This window comes from Trachypithecus francoisi, unplaced genomic scaffold, assembly GCF_009764315.1.
Source record: "Trachypithecus francoisi isolate TF-2019V2 unplaced genomic scaffold, Tfra_2.0 Lachesis_group11, whole genome shotgun sequence".
Taxonomy (NCBI): domain Eukaryota; kingdom Metazoa; phylum Chordata; class Mammalia; order Primates; family Cercopithecidae; genus Trachypithecus; species Trachypithecus francoisi.
In genome coordinates this window covers 76,402,064-76,420,465 of record NW_022681456.1, presented here as the reverse complement: position 1 = coordinate 76,420,465, position 18,402 = coordinate 76,402,064, and positions in this window count along the sequence as shown.

Here is an 18,402-nt window from a genome sequence, read left to right as displayed (position 1 = left end):
ACGCCCCCGGGCCACTCCCCCATCGCCAGACTGCGGCCTCCCAGTCTCCTCGGCCACACCCCCTTCCCAACTATTTAAAAGGCCACTCCAAAGCTCACGTTTCTGCCCTCAGTGCTGGGGTGGTGTTGTCTCGGTGGCTGCACTTGGGGAAGGCGGAATGGTTCCGCCCTTCAGGGGTGACCAGGGCAAGCCGCTGAGCCTAACCGGACTCCGGCAGGGGATGGGGCGGATCGGAAGTTACCTTACCCCTTGCTTAGCCCTCGAAACAAGGACATACCAAGTCACATAAAAGTACAACCGTCGAGGCCGGGCACGGTGGCTCACGCCTGTAATCCCAGCATTTTGGAAGGCCGAGGTGGGTGGATCACGAGGTCAGCAGTTCAAGACCAGTCTGGTCAAGATGGTGAAACCCCGTCTCTACTAAAAATACTTAAAAAAAAAAAAAAAAAAGCCGGTCGTGGTGGCGATCACCTGTAATCCCAGCTACTTGGGAGGCTGAGGCAGAGAATTGCTTGAACCCGGGAGGCGGAGACTGCAGTTAGCCGAGATCGTGCCAGTGCACTCCAGCCTGGACGACAGAGCGAGCCTCCGTCTCAAAAAAAAAAAGTACAACCTTCGAATCTCGAAAGGGGTGTGTGCGTGTGGGCGGACCTAGGAGTCCAGAGTATAAGAGCTGCAACTGACCTCCGGACTATGTCACCCCCAACACTGAAAATGAGACCAGAGGTGCTGGGCTTTCCTCACAGCCAACGACTTACTCCAATTTAGGCAGCCCCGACTCCTCCCCTCCACCCTACTTTCCTCATCCTACCCCTCTCTCTGCACCCACCGTCCCAGCTTCCTTTAGATGGATGGAGGTCTCTCAGGGAGGAGCTTCAGCTTTGTGGACTCAGACTGCCCTCCCCACTTGCTCTTTAGGCCTCAGGGCATGCTCCGCTGGCTGTGGCTCTTGGAGTCTCTGCTCAAGGTTGTAGGTGCTTTTGCTCCCCAGAGGCAGTAGCTCCAGAAAGGTTGGTTTTAGGTCAAAATCAGGTCTTTTCCAGTGATCTACATCTGTCCACAGGTGACACGGGCTGCCTTGGGACAATGGTAGCTGTTCAAGTCAAGTCCAGCAAGAGTGGTGTAGAGTGAGATTGCACTGGGTGACTTCTGAGCTAAATCCAACCTTAATATTCTGTGATTCAATGGCACTTACCCTGCCAAGGAAGGGGCTTCCTTCCTGCTGCAGTTCCCACTGCCCAACATGCATCAGGTCTTACTGATGGTTAGAGGACAACTAGGTCACTGCTAAACTTTCCAGGTACTATCAGACACCTATGATCCCTTCCTCATGAGGACAGGTGAGGTCATGATCTGCATATGCCTGTGTGCCATACAGTGATCATGTGTGCCTGTTTCTTTCTGCTGTTCCTACGCACGTATACAAAACCTTTTTATATAACACCATTTTAATGGAAATGCTGTTTTTCCGAAATGAAAGTGGCTGTTACAGATCTGAATGATGCTTATGTAACTTTAAACACTGAATTTGGGTAGATCTTAATTCATTAACAGAAAGGGAAACGGAGGAGTTTTGACATACCCACCTCCCATCATTAAAACAATAGGATCTTTAAGGTAAATCTTCAACAGTCAGGTTGCTAGGGGGGCCTTTTAGACCCTGCCCCTGCCTTCTTTTAAGGTAGAATAGTTACAGTGGGAGGAATGCAGGCAGGAGCTGAGGACTGAGGATTGAGGGGGGCCTGCTACCCATAGCACTGTAGGGCAGGACACTTCATTATGCTTCCATTTCCTCATCCATAGAGACCATACCTCCCCTTTTGTAATTTACAAAGTGCTTTCACATACATTCTCTATCTCATTTGATCTCTCACTTCTTTGAGGTTGATAGAGCAGATACTATGCCCATTTTTATAGAAGCCTGTTTTGTAAATGAGGAATCAGGGTCTGGGAAGGTTAATTGACCCACCTGAGACCTCACGGCTTGTTAAGGAGACAGGATGTCTTTGGACTTTAAGACTAGAACCCTTGACACTTTAACATAGTTCCCTTCTTATCCATAGGATGGAGGAGACACTAGAACCTATCGCTCTCTTTTCCTGCTGAGAGCTCCAACTGCATCACCTCTCCTGGAAGCCCTCCCAGATGCCCGCCCTCATATCAGGATTTCATAGCCTCATACATACTCTCTCAGACCACTTGGCATCATATCTTGCAACTGTGTGCTTATTGGCTTCCCAACCAGAAGGTGGATTGAGACTAGGGGATGTCTTTACTGGGTTTCTTGTGCCTAGCAGAGTGCCTAGCACAGAACAGGTGACCTGTACATGTTGAGATGAAGTCTCACTCTGTTGCCTAGGCTGGAGTGAAGTGGTGTGATCTTGGCTCACTGCAACCTCTGCCCCCTGGCTTCAAGCGATTCTCCTGCCTCAGCCTCTTGAGTAGCTGGGATTATAGGCACCCACCACCACGCCCAGCTAATTTTTGTATTTTTAGTAGAGACGGGGTTTCACCATGTTGGCCAGGCTGGTCTCAAACTCCTGACCTCAGGTGATCCACCTGCCTTGGCCTCCCAAAGTGCTAGGATTACTGGTGTGAGCCATCATGCCTGGCCTTGACTTTATGTCTTAACCAGTGTTCTTTTGTCCAGGGATTCGTTCAGTGACCTACAGCAAGAAATACATTTTATGTTGTGGGATAAATGATACAAAAATGTCATGGACAATACTTACCCTGGCTATGTGTGCACACTCATATTTTCTATTGCACATATTGTATTCTATTTGATGGTTTTAAGGCGCCAGCCATGACCTTCTAAATCGAATTCACAAACCACCACTGGATTGTGACCCAGTGTTAAAACAATGCTACTTTCACTCCTGGATACAGTGGATGCCTTCATGTGTAGGGCTCTGGCTGTCCCTGAAAAATGCAGAGGAGATGGTCCTCAAGCTTTTCTTGCTCTGAGGTCAAAGAAAAGTTTGTGTATAACAGATAGAACCCCTTCCAAGGCCAGAGGCACAGGGATGCAAATAGAACCCAGCAAGGAGAGGTAAATGAGGGAGGAGGGACAGTTCCCAAGAGGCCTGGTGAGGACCCCATGTTTCCAGAGACTACAAAAGCAGTGGAGGCTCTACAGGAGCCTGGAACCCCAAACACAGGCGAGGCTTGCTCTCTTGATGCCACAAGTTTCTCACTGCTCTGCCCACAGATGAATAAGAAAAGGTCTGCATTCTGGAAAGCTCCAGGGTCATGGTGGGCCTCTTTCCTGTCAAGTGGTGAGGGTGGTGGGAGGCAAGTGGACCTTCTAACTTCTGCCTAAAACAGCCTTAAAAATAACATCCTGCCTACAGGGCCTGGGCCAGTTGCTGGTTGTATAACTTTAGGTGGTTCATTTTAGGTGGTTCAAGGGAGACAGCTGAAGCCAGGTCTAACAACTCTCCCAGGAGAACGTCCACTGACCCTCACTTGGTTCCCTACCTGCTCTATCCCCTTTCCTCTGTCCTCTCTGACTGCATGGTTGGAAAGAGGCAATTTGGAAACAACAGCGGTGTCCCCATTACCCCCAAATGCTGGAACAGGGGACTAGGTGGGGCAAACATGGAGTGGCTGTCCTTGTCTGTCTCCTGCTATGGCTACTGAAGTCGGACTGGGTGTCCTGAGCCAAGGCCGGCAAAAGGGAAACAGCTGGAAGAGCTTCCTCCATGGGAGATACCTAATTGCTCTTTTCCCCACAGAAAATAAGTACAAGGTTGGGCTACTGACCTTTCACGATTATCTCTGATGTCACTGAGATGTTACTTTTTTTCTTAAAACCGTAAAAAAAAAAAAAAAAAAAGGAAAGGAACACATTTATTTTCTTGGTTTTTCTGATTGTCCCTGCAGTCTCAGTTCTGCTTTGTATTGTTCATGGGTAGGTGGATGTCAGTGCCAAGATTCCAGAGCTTGGTGCCCTCCTGTCACAAGGCTTGTGTGGTATGGTCCTGTCCTGGCTTCCCAGGGCAGAGTCTCGGGGCTGAGGTGGGGTGGGGTGAGGGAGAGAGACCCAGCGACTAATGACTGAATGGCTGTGGGGGTGCCAGATGCTGAGGGCTGGAGAGGGAGAAGCTAGTGGTAGCGGGGATAGCTCCTCTGTGCAACAGCCTGGGAAACCTCACTGCCTGCAAGGTGCAGGCATGCTCATCACTCCAACACCACCACTTAGTTACTTAACCTCTTGACTCAGTTTCCCCTTAAGATGGAGACAACAATAGTACCTACTTTGTAAGTTATTGTGAGGATTAAATGAGATGATATATGAAGTGTTTATGCCTGAAACTGAGTGCTTAATAGATACTAAGTTCATCATCATCATTCTCCTTTCCTCCAAAGCTGTTCCTTCTGCATCCATCATCTGCCCAGTTCCCCAAGCCAGAAACCTGAGGTCATCCAATTCTCTTCCACCTAACTCATGCCTACCCCTAATCAGTCCTGAAAACCAATGGCTCCTCCACTCCCAAAGATTTGTCAGGCCTTTTCCTTCTTTCCATTCGAATGCATGGCTGGCTGCTGTCTCAGGGGAGGTTGGCAACAGGCTTCTCATCAACCTTTTTCATTCTCTACATCCCAAATTCAAATCCATTCCCAGCACTCCTAGAAAATGCAAATCTGACTCTGTCTTGTCCTGATCCTGTCTGTGTGGAATGATTCAGCAGTTCCCTGAGACTTGCAGAAGGAAGCTCAGATGCCTAGCTGGGCACCCATGGTCCCCAAGATCTGGCTCCTGTCAGCCTGCCTACCCCATCTCCAGCACTTTCTCCCACAGCCCCCTGTGCTCCTGTCAGGAGGAACTAAGTATCTGGGATCCTGTTACTCATCTCCTATGCCTCCCTACCTTTGCACAGGCAGTTTTCTCTGCCTGGATGCCCTTTCCCCCTCCTTTGTGTGCTAAACCTCATCCTTGAAGATACAATTCAAGTGCCACCTCTTCCTCAAATCCTCCCAGGTCCCCGTTTGACTTAGAAGCTTCTCGGAGCTCCTGTATTTTCATTCTGGTTTACTTGCCAGTTCCCCCACTGCAGTGTAAGCTCCTTCAGGGCAGGCGCTGTCTCTTTTTCTGCACACCCCTAATGCCTCTCACAGAGCCTGGCACACAGTGCTCTGTTGGAAACCAGTCCCAGCGGGCACCTTCCTTTCTGGGCACTGCTGAGCTCCCTGGGGCACTGAGCCAGCGAGGCTGGGAGGCGGGATGCCAGCCTCCTAGGCACTTTCTCCACAAGCCGGTCAGTGATGGAGTTTCAACTCAGGGCAGAGCCTGCCAGCACCCTGCCCATCACCCCAGGCAGCAGCCAGCCGCCCAGGAGTCAGATCTACACCTGTCTTCTGAAACAAGACCGAGGCCAACTGAGGCTTGGAGAAACCCACAGACACACCTTTCCTTAGCATTCAGAAACCGCCTGGGGCGGATGAATCCGGAGCAGCGTAGCTCCCCGACCTTCCCAGTCCCACAGTCAGTGTTGGGGGAGTGTGCCGTAAGGACAAAAATAATTACTGGGGGCCAGAGCTGGCGAGGTTTCCCAGGATTCCTGCCTCCCCTCTACCCACATTGGGAGCACCCCTCTAGTCTCCCCCCAACCCTCCGGTCCTGGGCGGCCACGTGACCTGCGCCCCAAGCAGCCACTGAAAGCCTGGCTCTAGCCCTTCTCCTAAATTGGGAAGCGACGAGACCCGATCGAGTTTCTCGGCCGGTATTTACATGTTCCCAATTTACAGACCAAACCTCCCTCTTCCGACGCTCCTCCCTACTCCGGCGGTGGGCAAAGGAAAGAAGGGGCCTCTCCTGCGCCCCACCCCCACCTCTCCAATCCTCCAAGCCCGGGTGCTCTCCGCCCTTCCCTCCCTCCCTTCCCTGCCGCCTGCTGGCCCCTCTGGGGGCACAGCTTAGGTCGCTGTATTCTAAAGCCCGGGTGGCTCTTTGAGGTCAAGTGGCGTGGTGGGGGTGGGGAGGGGACCGCCCTGACCCGGGCGGGCGTACTTGAGGTCTTTCAGTTATCAACAGATTGGGGGCCCTTCTCCCGAGACCTCCCAGGGGCCAGCTTCGTTCTGGCCTCAAGAACTCAGTGGGGAATTGCGCAAGGCAGGTTTTCACTCTCCAGCGTCTGCCGTGCTAAGCGGTCCTCCAGTCCTCTCTGTACCCCTAGCCCAGGCTGCATAGCTATCCTACTCGGAGATACTGGCCGGGAGTCACCGGGGCAGGTGAACTTAAAGGACTAGAATCTCAACTTTTGGCCTGCAAAATGGATGGGAAAGTGAGAAGATTGGGAAGGGCCAGCCACTTAGTTTAGGCCAAGATCTATCCTTGTCAGGCAGGCCAAAGTCCAGAGCTACCTGGGTACCCCGTGTCAAGCTTGGGTCCTAGACCTCTGAGAGCTGTACTTTGGGCCTAGGGAAAGGGAAACTGAGAGAGGACTGATTTCCATCAGAGCTGGGTAGACAGATATCCCCTAAGCAGCTCATTCCACTATAGTACAAACTCAGATAGCTAGCAAAGCCCTGGGAAAGCCAGCCGCCATAGCTGAGGCAGGAGGATTGCTGGAACCCAGGAATTCGAGGCTGCAGTGAGCTACGATCGGGCAACTGCACTCCAGCCCATGGGACAGAGCAAGACCCATCTCTAAAAAAAATAAGCCCTGTACTGGAGCTGACCCTGGTCACATGAAGGGGCCCTGGCTTCTTTATGGGGTTGAGGCAGGAATAAATGAATTGGACGTGGAGCACTGGCGACAGCCAACTTGTTTGAGAGGGTGTGACCTTGTAGGAAAGAGGGAGAGTAGATGGTAGAACGGAGATGGCAGAGAGAGGCAGACTTTAAATATTGAGGGGAGCCTGCATTTTTTGTGACTCATTAATTCGCTCAAATCCTTTTTGAGCTCTTACTAAAAGTGAGTCATGCATTCATCTGTTTGCATAATTACTGACTCCTTAACAGTGCACCAGGCCCCCTTCTGAGGCTACAGTGAACAAGACAGAGTTTCTGGCCTCATGGAGCTTACAGTCTAACAGTGAGGGGCGGTTACAGTACAATGTGCTAAAGGCTTCAGCAGGGAAAGCAGAGGAGGAGGGGGCGGGGAGGAGGAGAGGGAAGGAGCAGAAAGGGAGGAAGGAGGAAGAAGGGGAGGAGTGCGAGGAGGGAGGGGGGAGGGCTAAGTGGGGATAGCTCAGATAAGTGGAGAGAGCAACAGCTATGGAGGAAATGTTATCTGAAGCATAAACTAGAGTTCAGCATTTGGATGGGAGCAGAGGAGGGAAGACTAGTCTTCCAGTGAGGGGCACAGTGAGTACCTGTAAAGCCTTGAAAGCATGTTATAGACATTTACTTTTAATTAATTAATTAATTTTTGAGATAGGATCTTGCTCCATTGCCTAGGCTGGAGTGCAGTGGTGTGATCACAGCTCTCTGCTGCCTCAACCTCCTGGGCTCAATCAATTCTCCTACCTCATTCTCCTAAGTAGCTGGGTGAACACCAACAGGTGAACACCAACACACCTGGCTAATTTTTTTTTTTTTTTATTTTTTATTTTTTATTTTTTATTTTTTTGAGACGGAGTCTCGCTCTGCCACCCAGGCTGGAGTGCAGTGGCCGGATCTCAGCTCACTGCAAGCTCCGCCTCCCGGGTTTATGCCATTCTCCTGCCTCAGCCTCCCGAGTAGCTGGGACTACAGGCGCCCGCCTCGTCGCCCGGCTAGTTTTTTTTTTGTATTTTTAAGTAGAGATGGGGTTTCACCGTGTTAGCCAGGATGGTCTCGATCTCCTGACCTCGTGATCCGCCCGTCTCGGCCTCCCAAAGTGCTGGGATTACAGGCTTGAGCCACCGCGCCCGGCCCACCTGGCTAATTTTTAAATGTTTTTGTAGAGACAGGGTTTCTCTGCGTTGCCCAGGCTGATCTTGAACTCCTGAGCTCAAGCAATCCTCCCACCTTGGCCTCCCAAAGTGCTGGGATTACAGGTGTGAGCCACTGTGCCTGATCTCTAGAAACTTATAGTTTAGTACAGCCACTCAGTTGATGGCTGCCACAGGAACAGGAGGAGATGGAGAAATTGCCTTAGTGAGTGGAAGAGGGTTAAGCTGATGGGTAACACCTGTCCAGATGGGGCGAGCATGGAGAAATCCCTGCTCCTTTGGGTCCACACAGTCCTGCAGGTGTGCTGTAGTGGAGATTGTGGCACCAGAGTTATAGTTGCTTTAGAAAATCATTATTTATTTTATCAAGATAATATATACACCTAGCTGAAAAATCAAATCATGCTAAAAGGCTTGTAACGCAAACAGAAGTCCCCCTGGCTTTTCTCCCAGCCCTTATCCTAGTCCCCAGGGTCAACTGCTTTCAATTCTCAGCTGTTTTTTTCCTGGTACTTCCTTCCTTATTTCTGCTTTTTTTATTTTTTATTTTTGAGACAGAGCCTTGCTCTGTCACCCAGGCTGGAGTGCAGTGGCACGATCTCGGCTCACTGCAACCTCTGCCTCCCAGGTTCAAGTAATTCTCCCTACCTCAGCCTCCCAAGCAGCTGGGATTACAGGCGCACACCACCATGCCCGGCTAATTTTTGTAATTTTAGTAGAAACGGGGTTTCGCCATGTTGGCCAGGCTGGTCTCAAACTCAAGACCTCTGGTGATCCACCCGCCTCAGCCTCCAAATGTGCTAGGATTACAGGCATAAACCACCATGCTTGGCCCCTTGTTTCTAAATAGTATATGTACTGCCATTCTGGATTCATCTAATTTGTTGACTTCTTGTCTTGGTAGTGGAGGATTTTGATTCTCTACTCGCTGCTTCCCCTCCCCCACTCACATTATGTTTATATCATAATCTATAGTTAAATCCATATTCAGTGGTTTCATTATTGAATTTGTAAATATTGTTTATTCTCAAGGCAAGTATTCTGGTTACATTTCCTTTTCTAAATAACTTTGTCATATACTCTGTTTATATTTCCTTTCTTGTACAACCTTTTTGTTTTTTCTGGAGTTAATTGCCTCATTTTTAATTTGCTTGGTTTTTTCTTTGAATCTCTGGCTCTGTCTTCCCACACCCTTCAACAGTTCTGTAAAACGCCCTCTCAGTACAATTTTGCATATGGCCAAACCTGTCATATAATCTTACTGGTTCTCTTTTTCCCTTGGAGATTTTTGTCCTGGGGTGCTCCATCCTTGCACATTCCTCTGGACGTGTTGCCCTCTGGGCCGTGGTATACCTGTCATCCTGGGTTTCTCATCACCTTTGCCCTTTTCCTCTTTCCTGGACTCTGTGTTTTCTTCTTTCTTGGTTTACTCCCTTGTTTTGATGAAGCACATCCTCCAGTAGCTTCCTGAGAAAGAGTGCCTGGGAGGTAACATTTTAGACTTTTGCATTACTTAAAATGGCTTTATTCCATCCTCACACTTGATTGATAGTTTTGGCTGGGTATGGAATTTTAAGTTGAAAATCATTTTCCTTCATAATTTTGAAGACATTTTTCCTTTATTTTTCAGCTTCTAATTTTGCGGTTCAGAAGTTCTTACCATTTTGATTTCTGAGACTTTGAATTCACCTCTGCCCTTTCCCCCAACCCCCAGTTTTAGGATTGTTTTCTTTTATCTTGGCTGTTTTGAAATGTCACGGTATATTGCTGTGGGTCGCTTTTTATTCATTTTTCTGTGTACTTGTCAGATTCTTTAAATCTAATACAGCGGTTCTTAAAGTATAGTCCCCAGTCCAGCAGCCTCAGTATCACCTGTGGGAACATGTCAGCAATGCAAACTTGGGGCCCCACCTCACACCTACTGAATCAGTAACTCTGTTGATAGGGCCCAGCGGTCTGTGCTTTAACAAGCCTACCAGGTATTCTGATGCATGCTAAAGCTTAAGAACCTCTGTCCCAAAATAATTTATGTACTTTAGTTCTGGGAATTGCTTTATAATTTCTTTGAAATTTCTTCCTCCATTTTCCCTGTTCTTTCCTTCTGTATTTCTAATTACTTGGATGCTAGGCTCCTTGGATTGATCCTCTAATTTTTTTATTATTTCTCTCTTATTAACCAAATCTTTGTTCTATTTTCTGGTAGGTATTTGCTATGTTATATCCTAATCTATTTGCTAAATATATTGTTATTACTCTTTTTCTTTTTTCTTTATATAATTTTCAAGGGTGCTTTCATGTTCTCTATTTTTTCTTTCTTTTAAGATAAATTTTTTTTTTTTAAAGAGAAAGGGTCTCACTGCACTGCCCAGGCTAGAGTGCAGTGACTATTCACAGGTATGATCACACTGTTGGTCAGCATGGGAGGTTTGTTTTTTTTTTTTTTTCCTGAGACAGTCTTGCTCTGTTGCCCAGGCTGGAGTGCAGTGGCGTGATCTCGGCTCACTGCAATCCTGGGTTCAAGCAATTCTCCTGCTGAGGCAGGAGACTACAGGTGTGTGCCACCACGCCTGGCTAATTTTTGTATTTTTAGTAGAGACGAGGTTTCACTGTGTTGCCCAGGCTGGTCTCGAACTCCTGACCTCAAGCGATTTGCCCACCTTGGCCTCCCAAAGTGCTAGGATTATAGGCATGAGCCACCGCACCCAGCCAGCATGGGAGTTTTGACCTGCTCTATTTTTGACCTGAACCGGTTCCATCTTCCCTCTTAGGCAAGCTGGTGATTCCCTGATCTTAGCATAGCACATTACAGCCCAGAACTGGGCTCAAGTGATGTTTTCACATCAGCCTCTGAAGTTGCTATACCACCATGCCCAGCATTTCTTTTTCTTTTCTTCAGCCTCCTGAGTAGCTGGGATTACAGGTGCCTGCCACTGTGCCCAGCTAATTTTTCTATTTTTAGTAGAGACAGGGTTTCACCATGTTGGCCAGGCTGGTCTTGAGCTGCCTGCCCCCATGATTCATTTATCTCCCACTGGGTCCTTCCCACAACATGTGGGAATTATGGGAACTACAATTGAAGATGAGATTTGGGTGGGGACTTCAGGTGATCTGCCCGCCTTAGCCTCCCAAAATGCTGGAATTGTAGGTGTGAGCCACGGCGCCTGGCCTCTTTTCTTTTCTTTCTTTCTTTTTTTTTTTTTTTGAGACGGAGGCTTGCTGTGTCACCCAGGCTGGAGTGCAGTGGTGTGATCTCGGCTCACTGCAACCTCCACCTCCCAGGTTCAAGCGATTCTTCTGCTTCAGCCTCCCGAGTAGCTGGGGTTACAGGTACCCGCACCATGCCCGGCTTTTTTTTTTTTTTTTTTGTATTTTTAGTAGAGATGGGTTTCACCATGATGACCAGGCTGGTCTTGAACTCCTGACCTCAAGAGATCCTCCTGCCTTGGCCTCCCAAAGTGCTGGGATTACAGGTGTGAACCACTGCGTCCGGCCTCTTTCTTTCTTCCTTTTTTTAAAGAAATAGTTTCATGTCCTTTGGACACATGAAGTATCTTATCTCTCTGAGGATATTAACTTGAATTTTTCTTCCCCCTGTTTTGATTTGCATCATGCTGGAGGCTTTCCTCAGAGGTTTGGTATTCCTTGGCTGTCCACTCCTGTTGAGAGGGAGGCTCTAGAGATCCAGTTGGAAGCTCTCCCTGTGGGCTCCCAGTAGGGCAATCAAGTGGCTGGCTGGACTCCTTCATTGGAGGGTATCAACTGTCAGAGTCAATAGGCTTTTTCTCTGGCACATTTTGTTTTTTCCAGAAAAGAATGATCTAGTTTCATCTCCTGCTTGAAGGTTACAAGCCCCTCATCCAGAGTTCTAGAGCCAGCTATAGTGTGGGAGTTAGGGAGAAGTGTGTGGCAGGGAGACCGGGTGTTATCATTCAGATGCCGACTGTATAAGTCTGTTCTCATGCTGCTAATAAAGACATACCCAAGTCTGGACAATTTATAAAGGGAAGAGGTTTAATGGACTCATAGTTCCACATGGCTGGGAAGACCTCACAATCATGGCAGAAGAGGAAGGAATAGCAAAAGGGACTTCTTACATGGTGGTCGGCAAGAGAGAGAATGAGAATCAAGCAAAAGGGGAAACCCCTTATCCAACCATCCCATCTCGTGAGACTTATTCACTACCATGAGAACAGTATGGGGGAAACTGCCCCCATGATTCATTTATCTCCCACTGGGTCCTTCCCACAACACATGGGAATTATGGGAGCTACAACTGAAGATGAGATTTGGGTGGGGACACAGCCAAACCATATCACCGACTTTCCCTCAGTCTTTGATCCCACTCCTTTTCCTGCATCTCCCCAGCCCCTAAGTCCAGAATCTTTCTGCTTCAATATCTCTAGAATCCATCTTCCTGTCTCCTGCAGGAATCGGGAGGGGACACATTAAGCTACCTGATTGTGCTGGGGATGGCTGGGGTTCCTGACAGTCTAATTGCTCTTTAAAGAGATCTTCAAGCAATCTCTGGAGTTTTAGACCTTGCTTCAGTTTTAGACCCCTGCCCATCCTTCTGACTTACTTGCTACTTCCAATTCCTGAGCTTTCCTGGGTTTCTGAGGGAAGAATCAGCTTGCTTCTTGTGGGTCTGTGCCTCCAAATGTTTTCGGTCTGCCCTTCTTGGACTCTATGGGGTCGTTTGTCATTCTTCTATCCATTTTCTGTTTTCATGTGATGGGGGGCCAGGATTCTAAATCCTTGTTTCATTGAAGATGGACTTTGGGTTCCTGTTTCTTATTTTCCTTATCACCTTGGGGGTGATTTTTGAGAGGATAAGGGGGCTTTACTCCACTATCTTGTGACCTGAAGGCAGAGATGTCTTATATATATATATATTTTTGAGACGGAGTCTCGCTATCTTCCAGGCTGGAGTGCAGTGGCATGATCTTGGCTCACTGCAAGCTCCGCCTCCCGGGTTCACACCATTCTCCTGCCTCAGCCTCCTGAGTAGCTGGGACTACAGGCGCCCACCACCATGCCCGGCTCATTTTTTGTATTTTTTGTAGAGACGGGGTTTCACCGTGTTGGTCAGGATGGTCTCAATCTCCTGACCTCATGGTCTGCCTGCCTTGGCCTCTCAAAGTGCTGGGATTACAGGTGTGAGCCACCGTACCCGGCCAGAGATGTCTTCTTGAGGTGGAAGTGGTGGTGCTTGTGCCAGACACTCTTGCTGACAAAGTGGCTGAAAGTGGGCCATCTGTTAGGAGGAAGGTGAGGAGGAGAGGAGAGAAGCTTCCGGAGCTTAGACAAGCTGCTGTGGGAACTTGATTTGGAACCCCTGACCCCTGCCCTCCTAAGAGGGCCCAAGAGGAAAAAGGTTACTGGGCCCCAGTGAGGCCTGGTTGAGGTGAGACCGTGAGAATCGGTGGTGAGTTCAGCAGGGAACAGGGATGGAGACAGAGCAGTGAGCAACAGCTTCTAGCTCAGAGGAGGATGTGAGGGGATGGGGCATTCTAGAGCCAGAAGGAGGGCAGTGAAGTGGCTTGGGGGCAGGCCGTTGGCCAGGGAGCGGAAGAGGACAAAACAGTATTGACAGCCACTGATTAGATGTTGGTGATGTACCAGGGACTGGGCCAGGTTCTTCAAAGCAGGCTCAGTGGGAGTGGGCAGCCAGGAGGAGAAAGGAAAGGCGGTGTAGGTCAGTGAAGGAAGGGCTGAGTCCCGGAGGTGGGAGTGGGGCAGGTCTGAGTGATGACGGAGTCTCCTGCTCCAGAGGTGAGAGACTGCTCACGTGCAGACCCATGAAGCAGGGTGTCCCTGAGGAGGACAAGAGGTGAGGTGGGAAGAAGCAGTGGTATAACGGTTAAGTCTTCAGAAAGAATGGCAGCAGGTGGGAGAGGCCAGTTGTTTAGATGGGTGGCCTCTCAGGAACCAAGGAAAGATACTATTTTCTTTTCTTTAGTTTTTAGAGATGAGGTCTCACTATGTTGCCTAGGCTACAGTGCAGTGGCTATTCACAGGCACAATCATAGGGCACTGCAGCCTTGAACTTCAGGGCTCAAGTGATCCTTCTTTTTTTTTTTTTTTTTTGAGACAGGGTCTGGCCCTATTGCTCAGGCTGGAGTGTAGTGGTGCAATCTCACTGTAGCCTCTGCCTCCTGGATTCAAGCCATCCTCCCACCTCAGCCTCCTGAATAGCTGGGACTACAGGCACATGCCATCATACCCAGCTAAGTTTTTTGTATTTTTAGTATAGATGGGTTCTTGCTATGTTGCCCAGACTGGTCTCAAACTCCTGGACTCACTTCACCCACCATGGTCTCCCAAAGGGTTCGGATTACAGGTGTGAGCCACTGCACTCGGCTTTCAAATGATCCTTCTGCCTCAGCCTCCCGAGTAGTGGGAACAAGAGGTTCCGACTACCACGCCTGGCTTAAAATTTTAAAAAGGAAGAGTGATCACTTCAGTTCACTTTATTTTATTTATTTATATTTTGAGACTGGGTCTTGCTGTGTCACCCAGGCTGGAGTGCAGTGGCACGATCACGGCTCACTGCAGCCTTGACTTCCTGGGCTCCAGGGATCCTCCCACCTCAGCCTCCTGAGTAGCTGGGAGCACAGGTGCACACCACCAAGCTGGGCTAATTTTTGTATTTTTGGTAGAGGCAGGGTTTTTCCCCTTGTTGCCCAGGCTAGTCTCAAACTCCTGAGCTCAACTGATCTGCCCACCTCGGCCTCCCAAAGTGCTGGGATTACAGGCATGAGCCACCGAAAGGGGCCTTCAGTTCACTTTAATACTTACTGAACATTTGTGTAATGCACCTGCCCCAGGTTACATAGCTTGAGGTACAGTCACAATGAGACACCTAAAATACATAGCCTCTGACTCTAAGCTGTAACAACTCAGCTCTCATGCATGACTCCACAGTCTTTTCCTGACGTCCTTGGACTATTTTCCACGTGCTTCTATATGGTCATTCTATGCCGCCTCACAGATGTGTGCTGATAGCACTCCTCCTGGCCGAGAAGGCTGCTCCTGTCATCTCATCAGGCAGCCCCTGAGTGTAGTTCAGCCAGGCTTCTGTGGTTACAGGCCACAGAAACCAACTCTGGCTATCTTAAGCAGAAAAACAATTTATTGGAAGGTTATTGGGCAGCTCATACATTCAACAGCTACTCTCTACCCTTTTTCTGTGCTGGTAAAGGCTTGATTTTGTCCTGAAATTTACCTGCCTGTACCCAAGAAAGGAGACCCCCTCCTCAGCCACACGGGATGAATGTTGATGAGTCTCAGCCAACCAGGGCACTTCCTGCCTCTGTGTCAGTGATTGGTTTAGGTTTAGGCATGTGATGCAGCCCTGGCCAAGGACACACAAGGGGAAGCCCACTAGGCCAGGGCTTTCGGAAAGAATCACAGAGAAGCTGACTTTATTAAATGTAGAATTAATGCTCTCTGCCTCTGAAAAATAATATACTTGCCCATTGTTTAAGGTGCTTTTAGTTGGTCTTCTGTGCTTTCAGTTGAAAGGTTCTGACACATGAAGGCTAGCTATTTTTCCTGGGTAGTAGGTGGGGCAAAAGATGGGAAAATAAGCTGATGGCTAAAGGGTGAAATGAAAAGAGTTTGCAAAATAAAGGAGCTGATATATTTTTTGAAGGCAGAAGAATTACCTAATAGAAAAGAACTGACTGAAAATGCTAGAGAGAAGGGGACTAACTTAAGGAGAAGGAGGCCATCACTCATCAAGCAGACACTTGCCATATGCCAGGCACTGTGAAAGGGGGTGGAATACAGTGATGGACAGAAATATGAGGTCCCTGCTCTCAGGGAAACTTTCAGTCTGGGTGGGGCAGAGAGACAATGAACTTGTAAGTAACAAAATAAACAGGAAAAGATAATGGGAAGTAATTTGGCGGGGGGCAGTTAATTTTGATAGAGGATAGTCAAGAAAGTCTCCTCTGAAGAAGAGGAGATCTGCCCACCTCGGCCTCCCAAAGTGCTGGGATTACAGGCGTGAGCCACTGAGGGGGGCCTTCAGTTCACTTTAATATTTACTGAACATTCATGTAATGTACCTGCTCCAGTTTACATAGCCTGGGGGTACAGGGATGGGCCAGTCACATGCAGAAACTTAGGAGGACTCCAGAAGACATCTCAGGGCAACAGTGGGCTCTGTCCTGACTACAGCAATGGAGGTCCAATGTCCATTCAGAAAAGGGAAAGAAATGGCAGCAAAGTTTGCCTTGGAGGTTCCTGCAGGCCAAGAGTGACCGAGCAGCTGGAGAGATATATTTTCCCAGGGCTGGCATGGATATCACCTCCCCTATGGCAGGACAGACTGGGAACCCTGGTGTTGCTGACTTTCTGGAAGTTGGAGAGGTCTGAGTGGAATATTTGGAGTGCATTATATACCATAGGTGGCTTGTGCTGGCCACCCATGGTCTATAACTCTGTTGGATGTCCTTGATTTTCTACTGATAAATAGATTTGCTACTTGATTTTCTACTGTGGGTTGGAGGGAAGATACTTGGGGCCAGCAGATGACTCACACCTCTGATCCCTACATGCCCAGCTGCCTCTGTCTCCCCTTGCCTATGCAGTCTGGCATTCCAATCTGCTCCCCTGTTTAACATCTCATCCAATCAATACGTGCCTCTGAAGTCTTTACTTTGTGAGTAGTGTCTTTGACATGTTTGTGTCGGGTGGATACTATGACAGAAAGACAAGACTTGGCCTCAAGGAGTTTGCTGGTCAAATTCGAGAACACTGCATCTGAAATAATTAGAAAATAATTTATCAGTAGAAAATAAAGGACATCCAACAGAGGTGTAGACCATGTGTGGCCATCACAAGCCACCTATGGTATACAGTGCACTGGTTTATATACCATCTACTGCATTAGTCCCAGCCTCCCAAACTGGCACCAACAGTCCTCTTCTCCTTGTCCACTACTCCCTTCTTCCCTCCAAGATCCCTTTGGAGGTGATCCATCAAGTTGGAGCCTGACATACCATTTCTGCTCATCGTGTGTGGCCTTCCTCCAGTTTCCTGGGGATGTGAAGGAGGAGGAGGGAGAGACCAGTCAGCTAGATGGAGACTTCTTTGCCCAAAGGTGATAGTACCACAGTGGGGCTCTTCACAGGCAGTCATTTTGAGACCTATCCAGCACAAGGTTCTAGTTTTGGGGGTCTTGACACTTAAATGAGAAAATATTGAGTGCTTGCTTTGTGCCAGTGTCTGTTTAAAGAGGCAGACCAATGACACTTTTCTTGTATTATCTCATTCAATCCACACAACAATTGCCTTTGGTGGGAATTTTAATTATTCCATTTTACAGTTGGGGAAACTAAGGTACAGAAAGATAAAGTCACTTACCCTTATCAAACAACTAGTAAGTAGTGGAGCCACGATTTGAACCCAAGCAGACTGCCTGCAGCATCCCTGGTTGGCACCCCTGTGCACACTGCCAAATTGTCTTATTCCAGGAATTTCCCTTCCCTGCGCCATGACACATTAAAATCTCAGCTAGAGGTCATTTTGAGCAAGGAACCCTTCTCCACTCCGCCTTTCCATGAGAGGGAGTTGGGATCCCAGAGAAGAGGAATTCCAGAAGAGGCACTGCCACTTTGGCTATTTTTCCTGAATGTTCCCCAGGGAGTGCCAGCTTTTGATTCGGCCAGGTGTCTCTCTGTTCTTCTAATTAACACCAGACTCAGCCTTTAGCCAGAGCCCTGCCTATAGCTGGAATCCATCACCTTGCGGCTCAGGGGCCAGTTCGCTGTGACTGCCACAGAGGACAAAGCAAGTGCTAACTTGGGGTGGAGCCTCCTGTAATGATGCTCCCTTTGCCTCATCCATAAAAAGCTCCACTCAGATCTACCTCGTTTATGGTGGAGGCCAGGGTGGCAGAGTGTGCAGGAGGAGGCAGAATAGGCTGAAACAGCTCCTCTTTTCCTCCCTGGATTCTTTTCCAAAATGCTGTCAGTACTGCCAGTTGGAAAATATTTTTCTCCCTCCCTTTGTCTTCTTTCTTATTAAGAAAAAAAAAAAAAAAAGCCATCTGGTGTCAAATTCACTCCTGGCACATCATAAAGGGTAGCACTAAAAATGTCCCCGAAAAACTAAAAGCAAAACCACAGCAGTACACATGGGATTTAATCTCAACATCCTAGAATTTCAGAGTTGATAAGGCCCTCCGAGATCAAACCCTTCCTGTACACAGGAGGAAACTGAGGCCGGGAGGGATTATGTTATTCTTTCAAAAATGTTTACTGAGCGCCTACTATGGTCAAGGCACTCTTCAGGCGCCGCAGATGAATCACGAACACAACAGTGAGGCAGAAATCCCCTCCTCCTTGAAGCTTTCCGTGGGAGGGTCTTGCCTCGGCCCTCGGGCCTGCGTCTGCCGCCGTTTTTAAACGGCCCCGAAGTTGGGAGCTCTGGCTGGGCCACCCTTGGGCTGCGGGCCGGGCCTGGGGCCGCCCCTCTCTTCCCGCCCGGAGCCGCAGTGTCCAGAGGGGCGAA